The sequence below is a fragment of the Theropithecus gelada genome, chromosome 6 (assembly GCF_003255815.1).
Source record: "Theropithecus gelada isolate Dixy chromosome 6, Tgel_1.0, whole genome shotgun sequence".
Classification (NCBI taxonomy): domain Eukaryota; kingdom Metazoa; phylum Chordata; class Mammalia; order Primates; family Cercopithecidae; genus Theropithecus; species Theropithecus gelada.
The window spans coordinates 107,557,828-107,572,269 of record NC_037673.1 but is presented as its reverse complement, the minus strand read 5'-3'; the positions used below and the strand labels follow the sequence as shown (position 1 = coordinate 107,572,269).

The following is a 14,442-nucleotide window of genomic DNA, read 5'->3' as shown; positions in this document are numbered from 1 at the left end:
TGAGGAGTCTGTCTCCCTGATCAACAGCTACTGCATATGCTATCCTTTAAAGCAATATAGATGAAAAGGATGAATTTTTATATTGATGTACCCCATCTATTTAAATACAATTACTGTTATTTTTCTTGATTTATAACTTCATTTATGAGAGACATGCACTCAATTTTAGAAGTCAAGCATGTTAACCTCTAAATAAAAGTATAACTATTTCTGACAAAGCTTATGATCCACAGAGAATGCAGTTTAATGTTTGATTACTGATTAAAGAAACAGAAGGAATACACATTAAAAGCAGCTGAATAAGTGTATTAATCATCTATGAAAAATTTCCTCTTTGGAAATAAGATGAACTAAAAAAAAATAATAGAAATGTCATAAAACTTTTTAGTGAAGTACAGCGTGTCCTACTGCAGATGTTTATACTCTTTAAAACACCTCTTTGTCACTTAGAATGTGTGATATCCAAATTTAGTTTTAGTTTTTTTTTTCTTTGAAATGAGGGTGGAATTTAATGAATCAAAATTTAATCTGATATCTTTGATGTTTTCTTTGAGAACAACCCAAGTATAAGCTTCCAAGGAGGAAAGTGAATCAGGCAGTGAAATGAGTTCAGTTTGATTTTTATTAACAAGTGTTTTATTTTTTGTGTATGCCTCACTTGCCATTTCAACAAGTGGGTATCAAAGCACCACATGGACCTTGTTTGAAAATAATCAAATTAAGGAACTTGAGGTAGAAAGACGAAAGAAGTGAACATAAAATTAAGCTAATCAATGGATTTTGTGCAAATGATTCCTAAATTCATATTAAATTCTTAATTAGCTGTTGTCATAGAATAATAGGATGGTAATAAAATCAACTGCTGTAAAGTATTTGTGTTTACTTATTTTTTTACTGTGACTGGCCACATCACCTTGCCTCCAAGCTCTTTATCTCAGAACCTTACTTACTTTCTGTGACCATAAATAGATCACAAAGGTTCATGTATGTTGCAATATGTCAGGTGACCAGTTTAAACATAAATATGACTACTGACCCTGCCAAAACTAACTCTATAGATCAAGCTCAAAGAGTAAGATATCATGGTTCTGTAGTAGTAAGTAGAATGAGCTTTGTAGAAGGTAAGCATGCCTGCCAAAGCTGAGAGTGGAAGTTGGAACCATTTGAATGCAGAAAAGCAGATGGAAATTATTATTACATGTTAATTTTTTTGCAGTTATCGTTTATGTATGGTGGCAGAATGGAAAATCACAATTTGTTGCTCCGGGAAGGATTTTTACTCATGAAAAAATTCTTACAACTTTTTGGTGATCCTTTCATCAAGATGTCAGTCCCTTTTGGCACAAGCCCATTGCCTGAAATGAAACCACTGACAGTTATTGTCTGTGGGTGATTCCAAGTAACTTTCTAGCAATTCTCTTTTTCCGGAAAGTCTGGATCTTAAAAGTCTTTGCACATATTAATGTAAAAAAAAGTTTCACTTTTTTTTTTTTTAAGAAGTGATACTAGAGGTGCCTTGTATCTCCTCTTTCTCCCTTTTGGCAAAATCAAGTTAGTTTTCTTTCCTTTATTAAAACTGGAATTACTTTGTGGACCTCTGTAACTGGCTTACTTAGAGTGAAGACTTAGCCCACATACAATAGAAACTGCTTCCAGTGAAGCAGTAGATTTAACTCCTGACACCTCTAGAAAATACATAAGCATGGCTTTCCTGTTAAACTTGCATTTCCAGTTACATAATTTAAAATGCTAAAGAAGATCTAATTTCAGTATATTTAACCTATTTAGTAAAGGGCTTATTTCAAATACAAATTTATAATCAGCTCATTTTAGCGTAAGAAATTATCTAGTAGATTCTAGAATTCATAACACAGTGATTCAATATCTAGACTTTTTACATACCTAAAATGATAATGTTTTACAATAATGTGGAGACACTTAAGGATTCTCGAGTGCCTTCTGTATCATATATATTTATATATATGTATATAAAATCGTGCAGCTCTAGGAGGCACCAATCACATTGTGTTCTCTGTATGGGCCTCCTTGAGCACCACTGCAGGGAGTGCTATTTACATAAAGTTGTACATGGTGGCACCTGGGGTTGTGCAACTCAAGAGTACTGTTAAAAGTGTCCATTTTGAGTATAGTTTGCTGTATCTTAGTTGAACGGAACATTTTTTTCTATAAGTCATTCTCCAACTTTTTGTTTTCTAGTAAATATGCCTCTCCCATGCCTCTCCCACCCTCACTTTTTTTTTTTTAATTAGTAGGATATTAAGTCTTCAGCACTTCTTTAATTTACATTTGTCTTTTTGCTAAATTTAAATTGCTATGATTGTATTTTACATGAGTTCTTACTATTTATTTAGGTATTCTATTTTAAAGGTACTTGCTTTGGATAAGTTAATGAGAAGAAAACAATTCAGAATGAGTAGATGATTCTATTGACTAGTTTGAAAAAAAAATTATTTAATCCAATGTCAAGGTTAAGTCCTGGTTTTCAACATGATTGCCTTCTACACAGTAAACTTGCCTCTCAGTGTGTGTGTGCCATGGACTCACAGTGACATAAGCATGGGCTCATTATGTTTTAACAGAGACCTAGAAATTGGAACAATATAAGTTCTCTTTAAGACTGATGCTGAGCTTTTAAAACAGATGAGTTGACTCCATTGTACCATTCATAGAGCTCTGCTTTCTGTACAGTTTGTGAAGTGGCATTCATGGGCTTACAAGAACACTCTTTCAATAATCTCTCCATTAACATAAGGTTTCCTTGTTTAAAGAAAAAGACAAAGTTTGGGGAGGGATGTGATCCTATTCATAGCTTGTGCCATTGGGCTTAGAATGTAAATATACCAATTGCTCGGTGACTCTTGATGGTGGAGATGCTGAGGAGTACCTAAGAGAGTAATTTTATATGGTACTGTCTTTTTCACCACAGTTTCCAGTGAACAGTGAGGGGGAGAATTGGGAATCGTTTGAGGAATTAGGACAGTAGGGATAGTCTATTTGGGTTAAGCCCAGTCTAGCTTCCTCTTGAGCTATAGAGATAATTCAGGTAGGAAACGGTATTTGAGCAGCAGTCTTAGAATAAACAGCTGTTCCAAGTATCATTCCATTTTAACCTGATACAGTTCTTAAAAGATGTAAATCAGATCATCATAAATACACTGAAGAAATTCACTTTTTAAGTCCTGAGATGAATACTTCTAAAACAGGAAAATATACTTCTAAAATATGAATACTCTGCTAAACCAAATGAGCAATACCCAAATTTATCCTTGGCTATTAATGAATTTTATACTTTGAAGTATTAATTTACCTGGTCAGTTAAAGACCTGATGTGGCATTCAGATACACTGGGCTGACTAGGGATCCTTAGTGTAACTTCCTTGGTCCTTCCTTTTTTAAAAAAATTAATGCTGTTCCTGGATGGAAAGTCTTTTAAGGCCATATCCCCATAGCCAAAGTGAAATGGAGGGTTGAAATAATTATCTGAATAACTATGCTCAAAAAATTGATTTTGTCTGATTCATCTTGGTAATTCAAAATGTTGCTGGAGTGATGTAGGAGTGGGAAGGATTTGCCTGAATTATCTGTATAATTCCTGTGTTATACAAGAAAAAACTAGGGATAAGGAAATCTTACCAGCAAATCCAATTTGAATATACCAGAGGAAAATGTATTGAATGTACTTGGATTTTGTCATCTTGGTTGATAAAGATATATTACAATATATCAATTTTAAAGGACTCCTCTACTTTGTACTGGATAGCAGCTTAATCATAAATTCTTAGTCCACATCTGTAGGAATTATGATTGCTAAAAATATTTATTGGGTGTAAATTTATTTGAAATGCATATTTCTAGAACATATTTTGTACCTAGGAAGAGCTTCAAGAATAGTTCATCTCAGTGGTGTAAAAAAATAGCAGTGATCCTGAAATTGATCCATTAGTGCAAAAGTATTAACAGCCTTAATGGTTTGGGACTTATGCATTAACATGGCTTTCAGCTAAATTCTAGATATCAATTCAGTTATTAGTAGTAATATCATGGTATTAACCAGGATGGCATTATTTGTTAGTTGGATCATATGCATTTCTTTCCTTGCTCAACTAAATTATAGGCTCCCAGAGGCTTTATAAACTTCATATCGTGCTTGGTAAAGTATTAAATATATGGTAGAAGCTCAATAAATATTTGGTCTATGCATATTAATGTCTATTAAGTTGGATTTTTAAAATTCATTCTTAATGATTTAATTATGTTTAGTTTTTGTAAACTAGAAGTAATTTGTATCCTTAACCTCTATTTTGAAAGAGGTAGGAAGCCAAAATGAATGCAATTTTAGTTTACACAGAAACTTATTTTCCATTATTAATGGGATAAAACAAAATGCGGTGAAACCATAAGGTGTGGCACTTGCCAAAATTACGTGGCTTGCAATGGCTAACCTTTCCCAGCTTCCAGAGTCACACTCTGGCAATGTGGTGCGATGCCATCTCTCTGGGTTGGATCCAGCTGTGGTATTTAAAGCTCACAGCAGCTTTTCCTGCAGCCTTTCCTGCAGCCTGGACCCAGGAGGAGCTTTACTCCCAGTATTGGAACTTTCTAGCCTTCACTTATTTCAGTAGAATCTATTTCTGTGATTCTGTGAGGTGCAGCATACTTAACAATGTAAAACAATACAATCTAGTGCTAAATGGTATGAGTGATGTTAGTGAGCACTGGGGATTGGGGATAGTGGAAAACTTATATTAAGAAGGTAGAAATTAAGCTGGAGTTAAAAGTTAAAATTAACTTTTATTAAGAAGGTAGAAATTAAGCTGGAGCCAGAAATAGCAAATATATGGCTATCTCCATCACTAACTTTTATACCTGCGGGAGACATTGCTAATCAGCCTTGACACTCTATTATTCAGCCTGAGTATGATTTCAAAATCCTCAATACAGTGTTCCAGGATGCCATTAACAATTGATTGGAGTTGACACAAAATTTGAAACCTAGAAGTGGACTATTTGCTCCTTGAGAGTAAGTACTATGCTTTATTAAGCTTTTTATTTCTAGGACTTAGGACCAGTCCTTATATTGAGTGAGTGAAGAATTAAGAATATTTGGGTAGATTTAGATGAGAGAGAGGAGTATTCCAGATTAAAGGAGTGCATTAGAGAGTTAGGCTTGCAAGAGAGGATAATACCTTTTTACTGTTATAGGGGAGATCATCCTCCCTGTTCAGGACCTCTGTGCTGTCAAGGACAGACCTCAAAAACTAGACCTAGAAGTCAAGGACTTGATGTGCTAAGCAATAAGAAGCCACTGAGCAGGCATCTTAGAGATGGCCCAGGGCTCTCACTCAGGTTACCAACCTGTCTCAGGTTCTTTGCCTTTTGATTGTGCCTAACAGGAAAGAACACACACACTCACTCGCTTACACTTTCTGGTTAAAGGTACAGCTTACTTTATTGCTCCCCCTCACTCGCCTTAGGCTGGAGTGGAGTGGTGGAGAGAAGAAAGGTCTCTAGCTAGAAGGAACTGGGAAGGGAAAAGGGAGCATGCTTGTCTTCTTTTTCTTGAGAAAGTGGCAGCACTTTCATTGGCAGATCCCAGCAAGTTCAGCAGTGTCTGCTTGGCAGAGAGGATGTTGCTGACTTGCAAGCTCCCCGATAGAAGGATCATGCTTCCCTCCTGTGAGACTGACTGGGTGCTGGCATGTGCTAATCAGTTGCACCCCCATGTACCCAGCTGCTTTTCTCTTTCCATTTCTTCTCGATTAACCATACTTATTCAAAATGGAAGCCAACACTTATGTCATCACAATAAAATTGTTTACAATTTGAGGCCTACATGCTGTTACTAATGTAGTCAGTAGTCTGGTGATCAACCAAAGGGAATGTCATCACATGATACATGAAAATCGAGGAAAGCCAAGTCCAAGAGGGACTTTTTTTTTCCTGCAATCTCATTAACAGCACAGAATGTTACCTTAGAATACATCAGCTGCAAGATTTTCAGCATGAAATGATGTGACTAGCTCTTTTAACCCCTTCTGATGAGGTGGTACTTGTCTGTAAATCTCTCAGTAAAAGTGACATAGGTAAGCATTGCTCCTTGAATTCTTTACGCCTTCTCCACCTCATACCTTCAAGTAATTTTTTTTTTTTTTTTACCTGCTATGTTTAGAACTTCCTAAGTTTTATTTCTGTGGCTTGACAGATATGCCAGGAACTATATTAATTAATCATTTATTTCTAGCTCTAGTGGATTATATTTTGTTAGAGGGACCAGGCCACTTATTCTAAACCTGCCCCCAGGATTCCCTCCTCCTGTGCCTTTGCTTAACTTGGTTCTAGAAGGAATGCACCTCCTGACAAAATAAAGCCATCCTTCAAAACTGAATTAGAATGACAACTCCTCTCTGAAACTCACCATAGTACATCCAACAGGAATCTTCTTATGTTCCTCTGTATACTTATCACGCGTTTAACTTTCTTCTTGCGGCTGGCTTATTTCTGCATGTTTTTCTACCCTCCAAGTTTGTATACGTGATACAAGAATATTGACCACTTAATAACTGAGCAACACCTTTCCCTTTTTGGTAGCAGTTAAGACTAATGCCTCTTTTTTTTCCATTTCCTCTATCAGTGGGATGGTGAATTCAGATGTAGATATGTTTCATTACTGAGAGAGAACTCTCAGTAGCAAAATCATAGAGAAATTGGTGTTCTCTTTCTACAAAGTGAAAGGAAACTCTAACTTTCACTGACATTTCCTAATGAGACCTTGGAATAGATCCTACACCATGAACCAGTCTGATCTGTGCTCCCATACCTAACTAGGATCTGGCACATCCTCAGTGATCAACAACTGTCTGTGGAATAAATGAATGAGTCAGTGGTCATGGATACATGACAATCTGCTATTTCTGGGCAGGACCAGGTGGCCCACTTTGGTGTCTACAATGAGTTATGGCCGGACACTGCACTGCTGTGATAGCTCAGTTATAAGGCAGTCCAGGAAATGAAATGAACATACACTGATGAACAATTTCCTACTGAAAAGAGCCTCTCACTGAACATTTTAGAAGGCTCAAATGTTTGGGAAGTAAGGAGGAAGAGTTAAGTGAGATCTAAGCACACTACAAAAACAACTCCTAAATTCTGTGTTCCTTTCTTTTGCACTCCTTTAGGCAGAGGAGGTCCTGAGAGTCCAGAAAGCTAGGTTGGTATGGTCTGCTGAAAGAGGAATCTCACTTTAGAGTAGTGCTACACATCATATCCAAAATATTGGCTGTGGGGCGCCATTATGCATGAGGGTATTAATGGTGCTTTTCCAGCGGGCAGCACAGTTTGTCTCAGTAGTCTGACTGAGGCAGTCATGACAGTAGAGCAAATCTGCCCTGGTTTCACAGGGTAATGCAATCTTTTAAAGTAAAATTGTTGCCCATTATTACCTTAGAATGGTTCCTAATCTAAGCTTTTTGCCTTGAAAGTGTTATGATAATCTAGCTGAAGATTTTTTAAATCTCTGATTTTAGACTGCTTGGTTCAATGTTCCTCATTTTCATGGAGCAAAATACAAATATAACATATTCAAGAAGGAGAAGGAGTAAATACGTAAGAGAATGTGGCATGAAAGGAAGGTCTGTTTGCCCCTTTTCACTGAAATTTGGGAACCAGAGCCATTGATTGGAAAGGACGGGGGAATAGCCAAGTAGTTGTTGCCAATAAAAATGCCGAGCCAAAGACTCACCAATAGGTAATTAAAAGAACAGGGAGACGAACAGGGAGACTCATAATGTGCACAGAAGTTTTGCTGTGGCTGCCAGCTCCAGCTCTTCTCTCCTCCATCCCAGCTTTTACTCAGATCACCATCACACACCATGTCCTTTGATTACTGGGGCAGGTAACAGCCTTCCTGCTGAATTGAGTTTGATACAATTCCAGCAGGGAAAAGTACTACAGTCCAGTGGCTGAACAAGGAGAAATCTACAAAAGTCGTTTTGTTTAAAACGGGTCCAGGCATTTTGAGGACACTTTTATTGGATAAAGTTGGTGTCTGATATAGAACTTATTCTTGGACAGGAAAGAGTAGAAATTAGGAGAAGATACTGCTTTGCCAGCCAACTTTCAGAGTATCAAGGGAAAGCTAGTCAGTATTTATATGGATAAAACTTGTTGACTAAGGTGCTTATAAACATGACCCAAGTAAGGGTTTGATATTAACTGTTCCCTCCACGAAGTACTGTTTCATGCCTCCCACTCAGTCATCCTAGTGAAAGCCACCCAAAAGGCTCACTGGGACCATGATGTCAAAGTCTGTTCTTGTGCTCATTTGACAGATATTGTTGAGTGTCAGTAGATCAGTGTGTCCTGTGGGTTAGGCGGCATATGGCTGAACACTTAACCTAGTGCCTTCTGCATTGGAGGAACTCAGTTAATACTAGCTTAAAGAATGATTGCTGTTCAGGGAATGTACCCACTGTTTAAAAGCATGCAATATCGGAATTCCAGTTGTGTTGTTAACAGAATTTGAATTTGAATAGATACGTCATATTAACTAGCCCACCCCTTTCTTAAATAGACTTCCTGGGATTTGCAGATCACGAGGTCAGGAGATCGAGACCATCCTGGCTAACACGGTGAAACCCCGTCTGTACTAAAAAATACAAAAAACTAGCCGGGCGAGGTGGCGGGCGCCTGTAGTCCCAGCTACTCGGGAGGCTGAGGCAGGAGAATGGGGTAAACCCGGGAGGCGGAGCTTGCAGTGAGCTGAGATCCGGCCACTGCACTCCAGCCTGGGTGACAGAGCGAGACTCTGTCTCAAAAACAAAAAAAAAGAAAAAATCTTTTTGAAAAAAAAATATATTTTCTTTGTAATTTGGTATTTCCAGCCCAAACTAATGGGACTTACTCTTTGATAAGATGCTAATTGTATAGGATTAAAAACTGCCTATGAAATATTCAATGCCTGCAGAAAATACTTAGTAAATATTTCTTAATTGACCAGATAATTTAGATTATATACCTAGCCAATTTAGTTAATATAGGATCAGAAATTCTGTCCATATCTCTGAGCCCTGATCTTCACAATTTTAGTCCTTTATTATTTAGATTTAACTTTTCCAAAGCCTGGATGCTGTGGACCAGAACTGAGTCTCCATTTCTTACTGCCATGTGGAGTCTTGAGTCTAATTATATATCATGAAATGCCCTGGCCTTGCATATTTTTCTCACTTCTTGATAATAGAATCATAAATTGTTCTGATCTTGTTATCAAGGTCTGGGAGACAAGTCTCCACATCTTTTCATTTAATCTTTATTAAGCCTATTTTTCCTTTTTTTTAAAAAAAAAAATGAGAACCACTTTTTGAACTTTATTATATGAGGCTTGCCTGTCTACACTGGCACAATCAATCAGAAATACAATTAAATTTGTTCTTTGCATCATAGAAACAATTCATCTGATAATCATTGTGAATTTTTACTAAATTTATCAGCTATTATGTTGTTTAGATGAAGTCTGAGGGTCACCACATCTTTGACTGTGATTGAATACAGTACTCTACCTGCAATATGAGGATCAAATACAGCATACCTAATTATTTGCTATTTGATACCTTTAGGATGTTAATAATTAGTTTGTTGCCCCATCTCCATCTTTCCATTTGTCCATCTTTAGAACTGGCTGGATTTCTAATACATTAATTAAAGGTTTCCAAGTGGAGTCTGGTTAAATTTATTTTTCTTTCTGAATTTAACCTCTCTTGTCTGATAAGTGTTTATTTTCTTCCTCAATTGAAAGGAAGAAAAATACTTCATATTTTTATGCAGTATATGGTTTGTGTGTCTGCAGATCATTGATAAAATATTTTTTAACTAATTAGTTTGTTTTTAAATTGAGTTAACATTTTAAAAAGCAAAGTTATAGTGAACAGGATTTCAAATGCATTTGATGAAAGAATGAATTGATTGTGCCAGTGTAGACAGTCAAGAATTCTATACTGAATTAGATTTTCCATTGGTAGCCATCTGAGAAGAAACTGTTTGAGAGTTCATTTGGGGGTCATATAAAACAACTTGGTTTCTCAGCAAATGCGTTCTGTTATTAGCTGCAGTGATGCTACATATTTATATTGTGCTGGACATTTCCTTCCAGGGAACATTGAAAAAAGAAAAAAACTGATTCCTACTTTGCTTGGGTTTAATTAGATCCAAAGTCTTAATGTAGCCAAGTCAAAGTTGTTACTCTAAGACTGGTCTTTCCTCCACAACTGTAGCAACACATGAACACTGGAGACCTTCGGCAGGTTCCCTGACTTTTCTCCCTCGCTATTCTCATCTGTAAAATGGTGACGATGATGATAATGGTAGCTAACACAGATCTGCTTATGTGCCCGATCCTGTTGCCAGCGCTTTAGATATATATTGGTTTATATATGCGGTACCATTGTGAAGATTAAAAGAGTGCACCTGGAAAACATGCCTAAAGTTAACAAAACATTATAGTGGACTGTATTATGCATTTCTACAGAAAGCTGTGGTTCCCAAATGTACATGCTCTGTCTCTGTGGGTTCCAGCTACTCCTGTTTATTGCTCATAGTTCCCTTCTTTTGGAGAGGTATAGCTGTGGTGTTTGGTTTACAATGGAAGAAAGACTGAGGGGAAAAATATGTGGTTGAGGTCTTCTCTTGTTGTAGAATAGAGTCAGAATTTGGAAAGAAGGCCTGAGCTTCCACTGCTACCTTTTTCATATTAAACTACCGATGATTCTTTTTCTAGGGAACCTAAGCCTCTAGTTTGGCATTCTTTTTGCAGATATTTTCACAACTCTTGAAGCCTGTATTTCTTTGGTGACAACTAGCCCTGAAACACATCTGTTTGGGTTGGGAGCACCTCCCTTCAGTCTTACTGCCTGACGGAATCCCTCATCAGAGAGAAGCCCTCTACTTAATCAGACTTGGCTCCACCCAGAGGGGTTGAAAACCCAGGTGATGTGCAGGGGCATATCCATTCTAAGCATATCCATTCTATTCCTCTTGTACTTTTAGTTTTCTGACAGTTTTCTTGGAAGCCTCTTAGTGGCCTCTTTTTGTCCTGAGCATTTAAATAGCATGTTGATACAGATCTGGATATATTTTTTCTTCTTTAAAAAAGTCAGAATTCTTACCAGATAAGAATTCTGTACCCTGTGATTTACACCAATTTTAATTACATTCTTCTGCAATAGAAACCACTTTCCCTCCAAATTTAGTGATCTGTTATGATGCTATTTGCTATTGAAGAGATACCAGTTTTTAAATGACCAGGACAGTGTGAGACAAGCACTGAACTGTGAAATAACTTTAGTTAAATACTGAAGGGTTTGCAGTTACCAGTAGAAAAGGGTACATTGATGGAAAGAGTGAATAATTTCTTTTGGAATGAGCACTTCGGGAGAAAATGCAGACTTTCTGGAAAGCTCTGTCTTGCACATGTCAACAAGAGGAATGCTTTGAAATATCTTCAGACTCTTCAAAGCAACTAGCTATCTCATCCACCCAGACCAAGAAAAATCCAAAGTCCTACGTCTAAATAAATACTTACCAGCCCTTAACTGAAGGCTTTAACAAAAGAAATCGTATTTTTGAATAATTATTCTTTCATGTTGTTGGGGGAAAATTTTCATGAGATTTTAATGGATAGCACAGTAATTTTTGGACAGAAGGAAAGAAAAAATAGCATTCTTGCAGACTAGAAATTTAACTTCATATAGTTATTTGAAGGTGAAACTCGGCATAGCATACTTAAAATTATTCAAACCAGCTAATAAAAGCAAGTCTAGATGTTTCCTATTAACCTTGGAATGTGCTTGGAAAAAGCACTGCTACTCCAGATGTCTAGTATTAGAAAGCATATCAACAGCTTTTACTCTCAGTTGTGGTGAATAATACCATTCTAAAATTCACAAGTGCAGTTTGGTGTGTTGGGACATAATATAGAATTAGTATTCAAGTTTTTTCTTTTTTAATTCTTAATATATCTTAAAAGTAGGAGAAACATCACAAGATGTCATAGTCCTAATTTCTTGGTTACAAATTAAAACTAATTTATATCATGGAATAAGGTGGTCCAGACTTAGAACTCAAGATGTGTTAAGTAAATATTTATTCTGGTTCCACTCCAGGGAGGTAAAAGATTTTATTAACATATTTCTTGAATTAACATATTTCTTGAGGTCACGGGGGCAAAGAAAAGCTTATGCTGTGCTTAAATGCCTGAGGGGCCTTTTTGCTGCAAGCTAACAAAGGCTGATTTTTTTTTCTTTGCTAAAGAGAGGAACTATCTTGTATTGTGGCCTTTGTTTTCTTATTGTTCACTCACAACTGCGTAATCTCAAACCAAGTTTTTAAAAGGTTGCTTTTTTTTTTTTTCACATTGTTTGGAAAGACGCTTCTTAGATATTACAAGATTTGTATCCAAGCTTTATTCTTTTACTTTTTCTCCTGGTTTACTTTGGGCTGTTACCAGCCATTTGCACTTTGTTTTCTCTTCATTGCTGAAAAGAAAAAGTGCCCATTAAAAGTCAAGATTTGAAGTGCTGAACTTAATTCCTTGAGTCCAGTCCACAGTTTGGCTCTGATTACTGTACCAGGCTGACCTCCAGTCCAAGGGAGGGTGCCTTGGCAGAAATCTGAGAATTCCTCGATCAGTGACTCCCTTTTTTGGATTTATGGAGTCTTTAGGTGGATTGCTTTGTGCTAAATGTGCTCTTATTGGAAAGGAATGGGGCTGGAATGAGAGGAACACGATGTTGCACAACATAAATGTTTGCAGCTGACCTCCGTGTTCACTATGCTTGAATTAGCTGGCCGTTGCTGCACCTGGCCTTGAACCATGTACCCTCAAAGCCCAGAAAACTCGCGTAATGAACGGTTTTAAGTAGTGGTGAAAAAGAAAAGTCGGGTAATTCTGTTAACCTTTGTGGCTGGCTCCTGACTTGATTTTTTGCCCCCCTTGAAAGTCTTTGCTATTATTCTTAGAAATAAAATTTTAAAAGACTCAGCAGCCAAACAAGCAGAATATTACATTGTGGAACAGAGTGACTGTGAAACTCTTTGTGCTGACGATTAATTTCACATGTAAACACTTTCATTTTGTTGCCAGCAAGGAGATTTCCTTTTCCCTTCTCTGCCTAAAGTCTAGAAATAAAATTCCACAGCTGTCAGGTTCCCACATATTCATCAGTGGCCTCTCAAGATGGCTTCACAATGAGCAGAGTGAATTTAGAGGATTCCACTATTAAAGTCTGCAAAGCTTGTTTCAGAAACCCCAACTCACAAAATCAAGAATTATAAATCTTTTGCCTTCCTGACGTGTAATGTTGGACAGTAACATAATCTGTGGCATAATATTAATAAAACATGAACATTTTCTGTGCCCGTAGTGGGAATATGCACCCGAAGCAAAGCTAATGCCATTGAGTTTAACCAATTAGTGGGCCATCATTGTCTTCCTTATTGAAACACGTTGCCTCCCCCAACCTCTATTTGTGCGTGTTAAGGACTTACCAGGCAATGAAACTCAAGGAGTGGCAGCAGGAGCCACAAAGGCCTGCCTTTCCTTTCTAGCAGGAGGGCGTTTATGACTATAGAGTGCAGTAGTTGGGTGTTCATAATGCATACTCTGTAATTACCCATTGTTACCACAGCCAGCTCCAGTGTGTGTGTGTGTGTGTGTGTTTAAATTAGGTCAGTGCATGTTTCATTTAGCTCCCAAGCCAGAATACTTGCCAACCTAAGCCCCAACACTTTTATTCTGCTTTCCAGAATGTGCAGAGGTTACATACATCATTTGAAGGGCCCAGTGTTCTACAGGTTTATCTTTTTGTCTTCCAGTGGCAACGTGTTTTCCCTGCCGTGCTGCTTCTCCAAGCAGCATTCACAAGGTTAGGCAGATTTCTAAGACTACATCTCTAGAGAGACAGCACAGTGCATCATCTTTTGGCACCATCTAATCTTTGATGTAATGTTGTTCAGAGAAAATGATCCTTGTAGCTCATTTATGGTTTCAGTTTACATCTGGCCCTCTCATATGACCAGTAACACCTGGGAGCAGAGTGGCTTTTGAGGGAGATTCTTTATAGCACCACTTCAAAGGGTTTTTGCAGAAAGGAAGTGTATGTATATGCACATGAATTCTCCTTGAATTACAGTACTAGGTTTCACAACCTCCTGGCCAATTAGGCAGAATAAAACATGTACACATACAGACACATACTATTTAATTGACAGAAAGATTATGAAATACACCCCTTTGCTGCAGAAAGGATTGATTATGCAGGTTGGACTCCTGCTGCCCTAGTTGGCTTTCCTAATTGCAGGAGATAGATACCCATCCTGTTAAGTTATAAAGGACCCATGTCTGCATTCTTTAACCCTATAGGACCCCATCAG

The 14,442-nt window shown here is 37.4% G+C and overlaps 1 protein-coding gene across 13 annotated transcripts in view; it reads left to right on the top strand.

Moving 5' to 3' along the window:
- NREP (neuronal regeneration related protein) overlaps positions 1 to 14,442 on the top strand; it is a 242,308-nt gene that overhangs the window by 216,029 nt on the left and 11,837 nt on the right. The gene's annotated exons all lie outside the window — the stretch shown is intronic.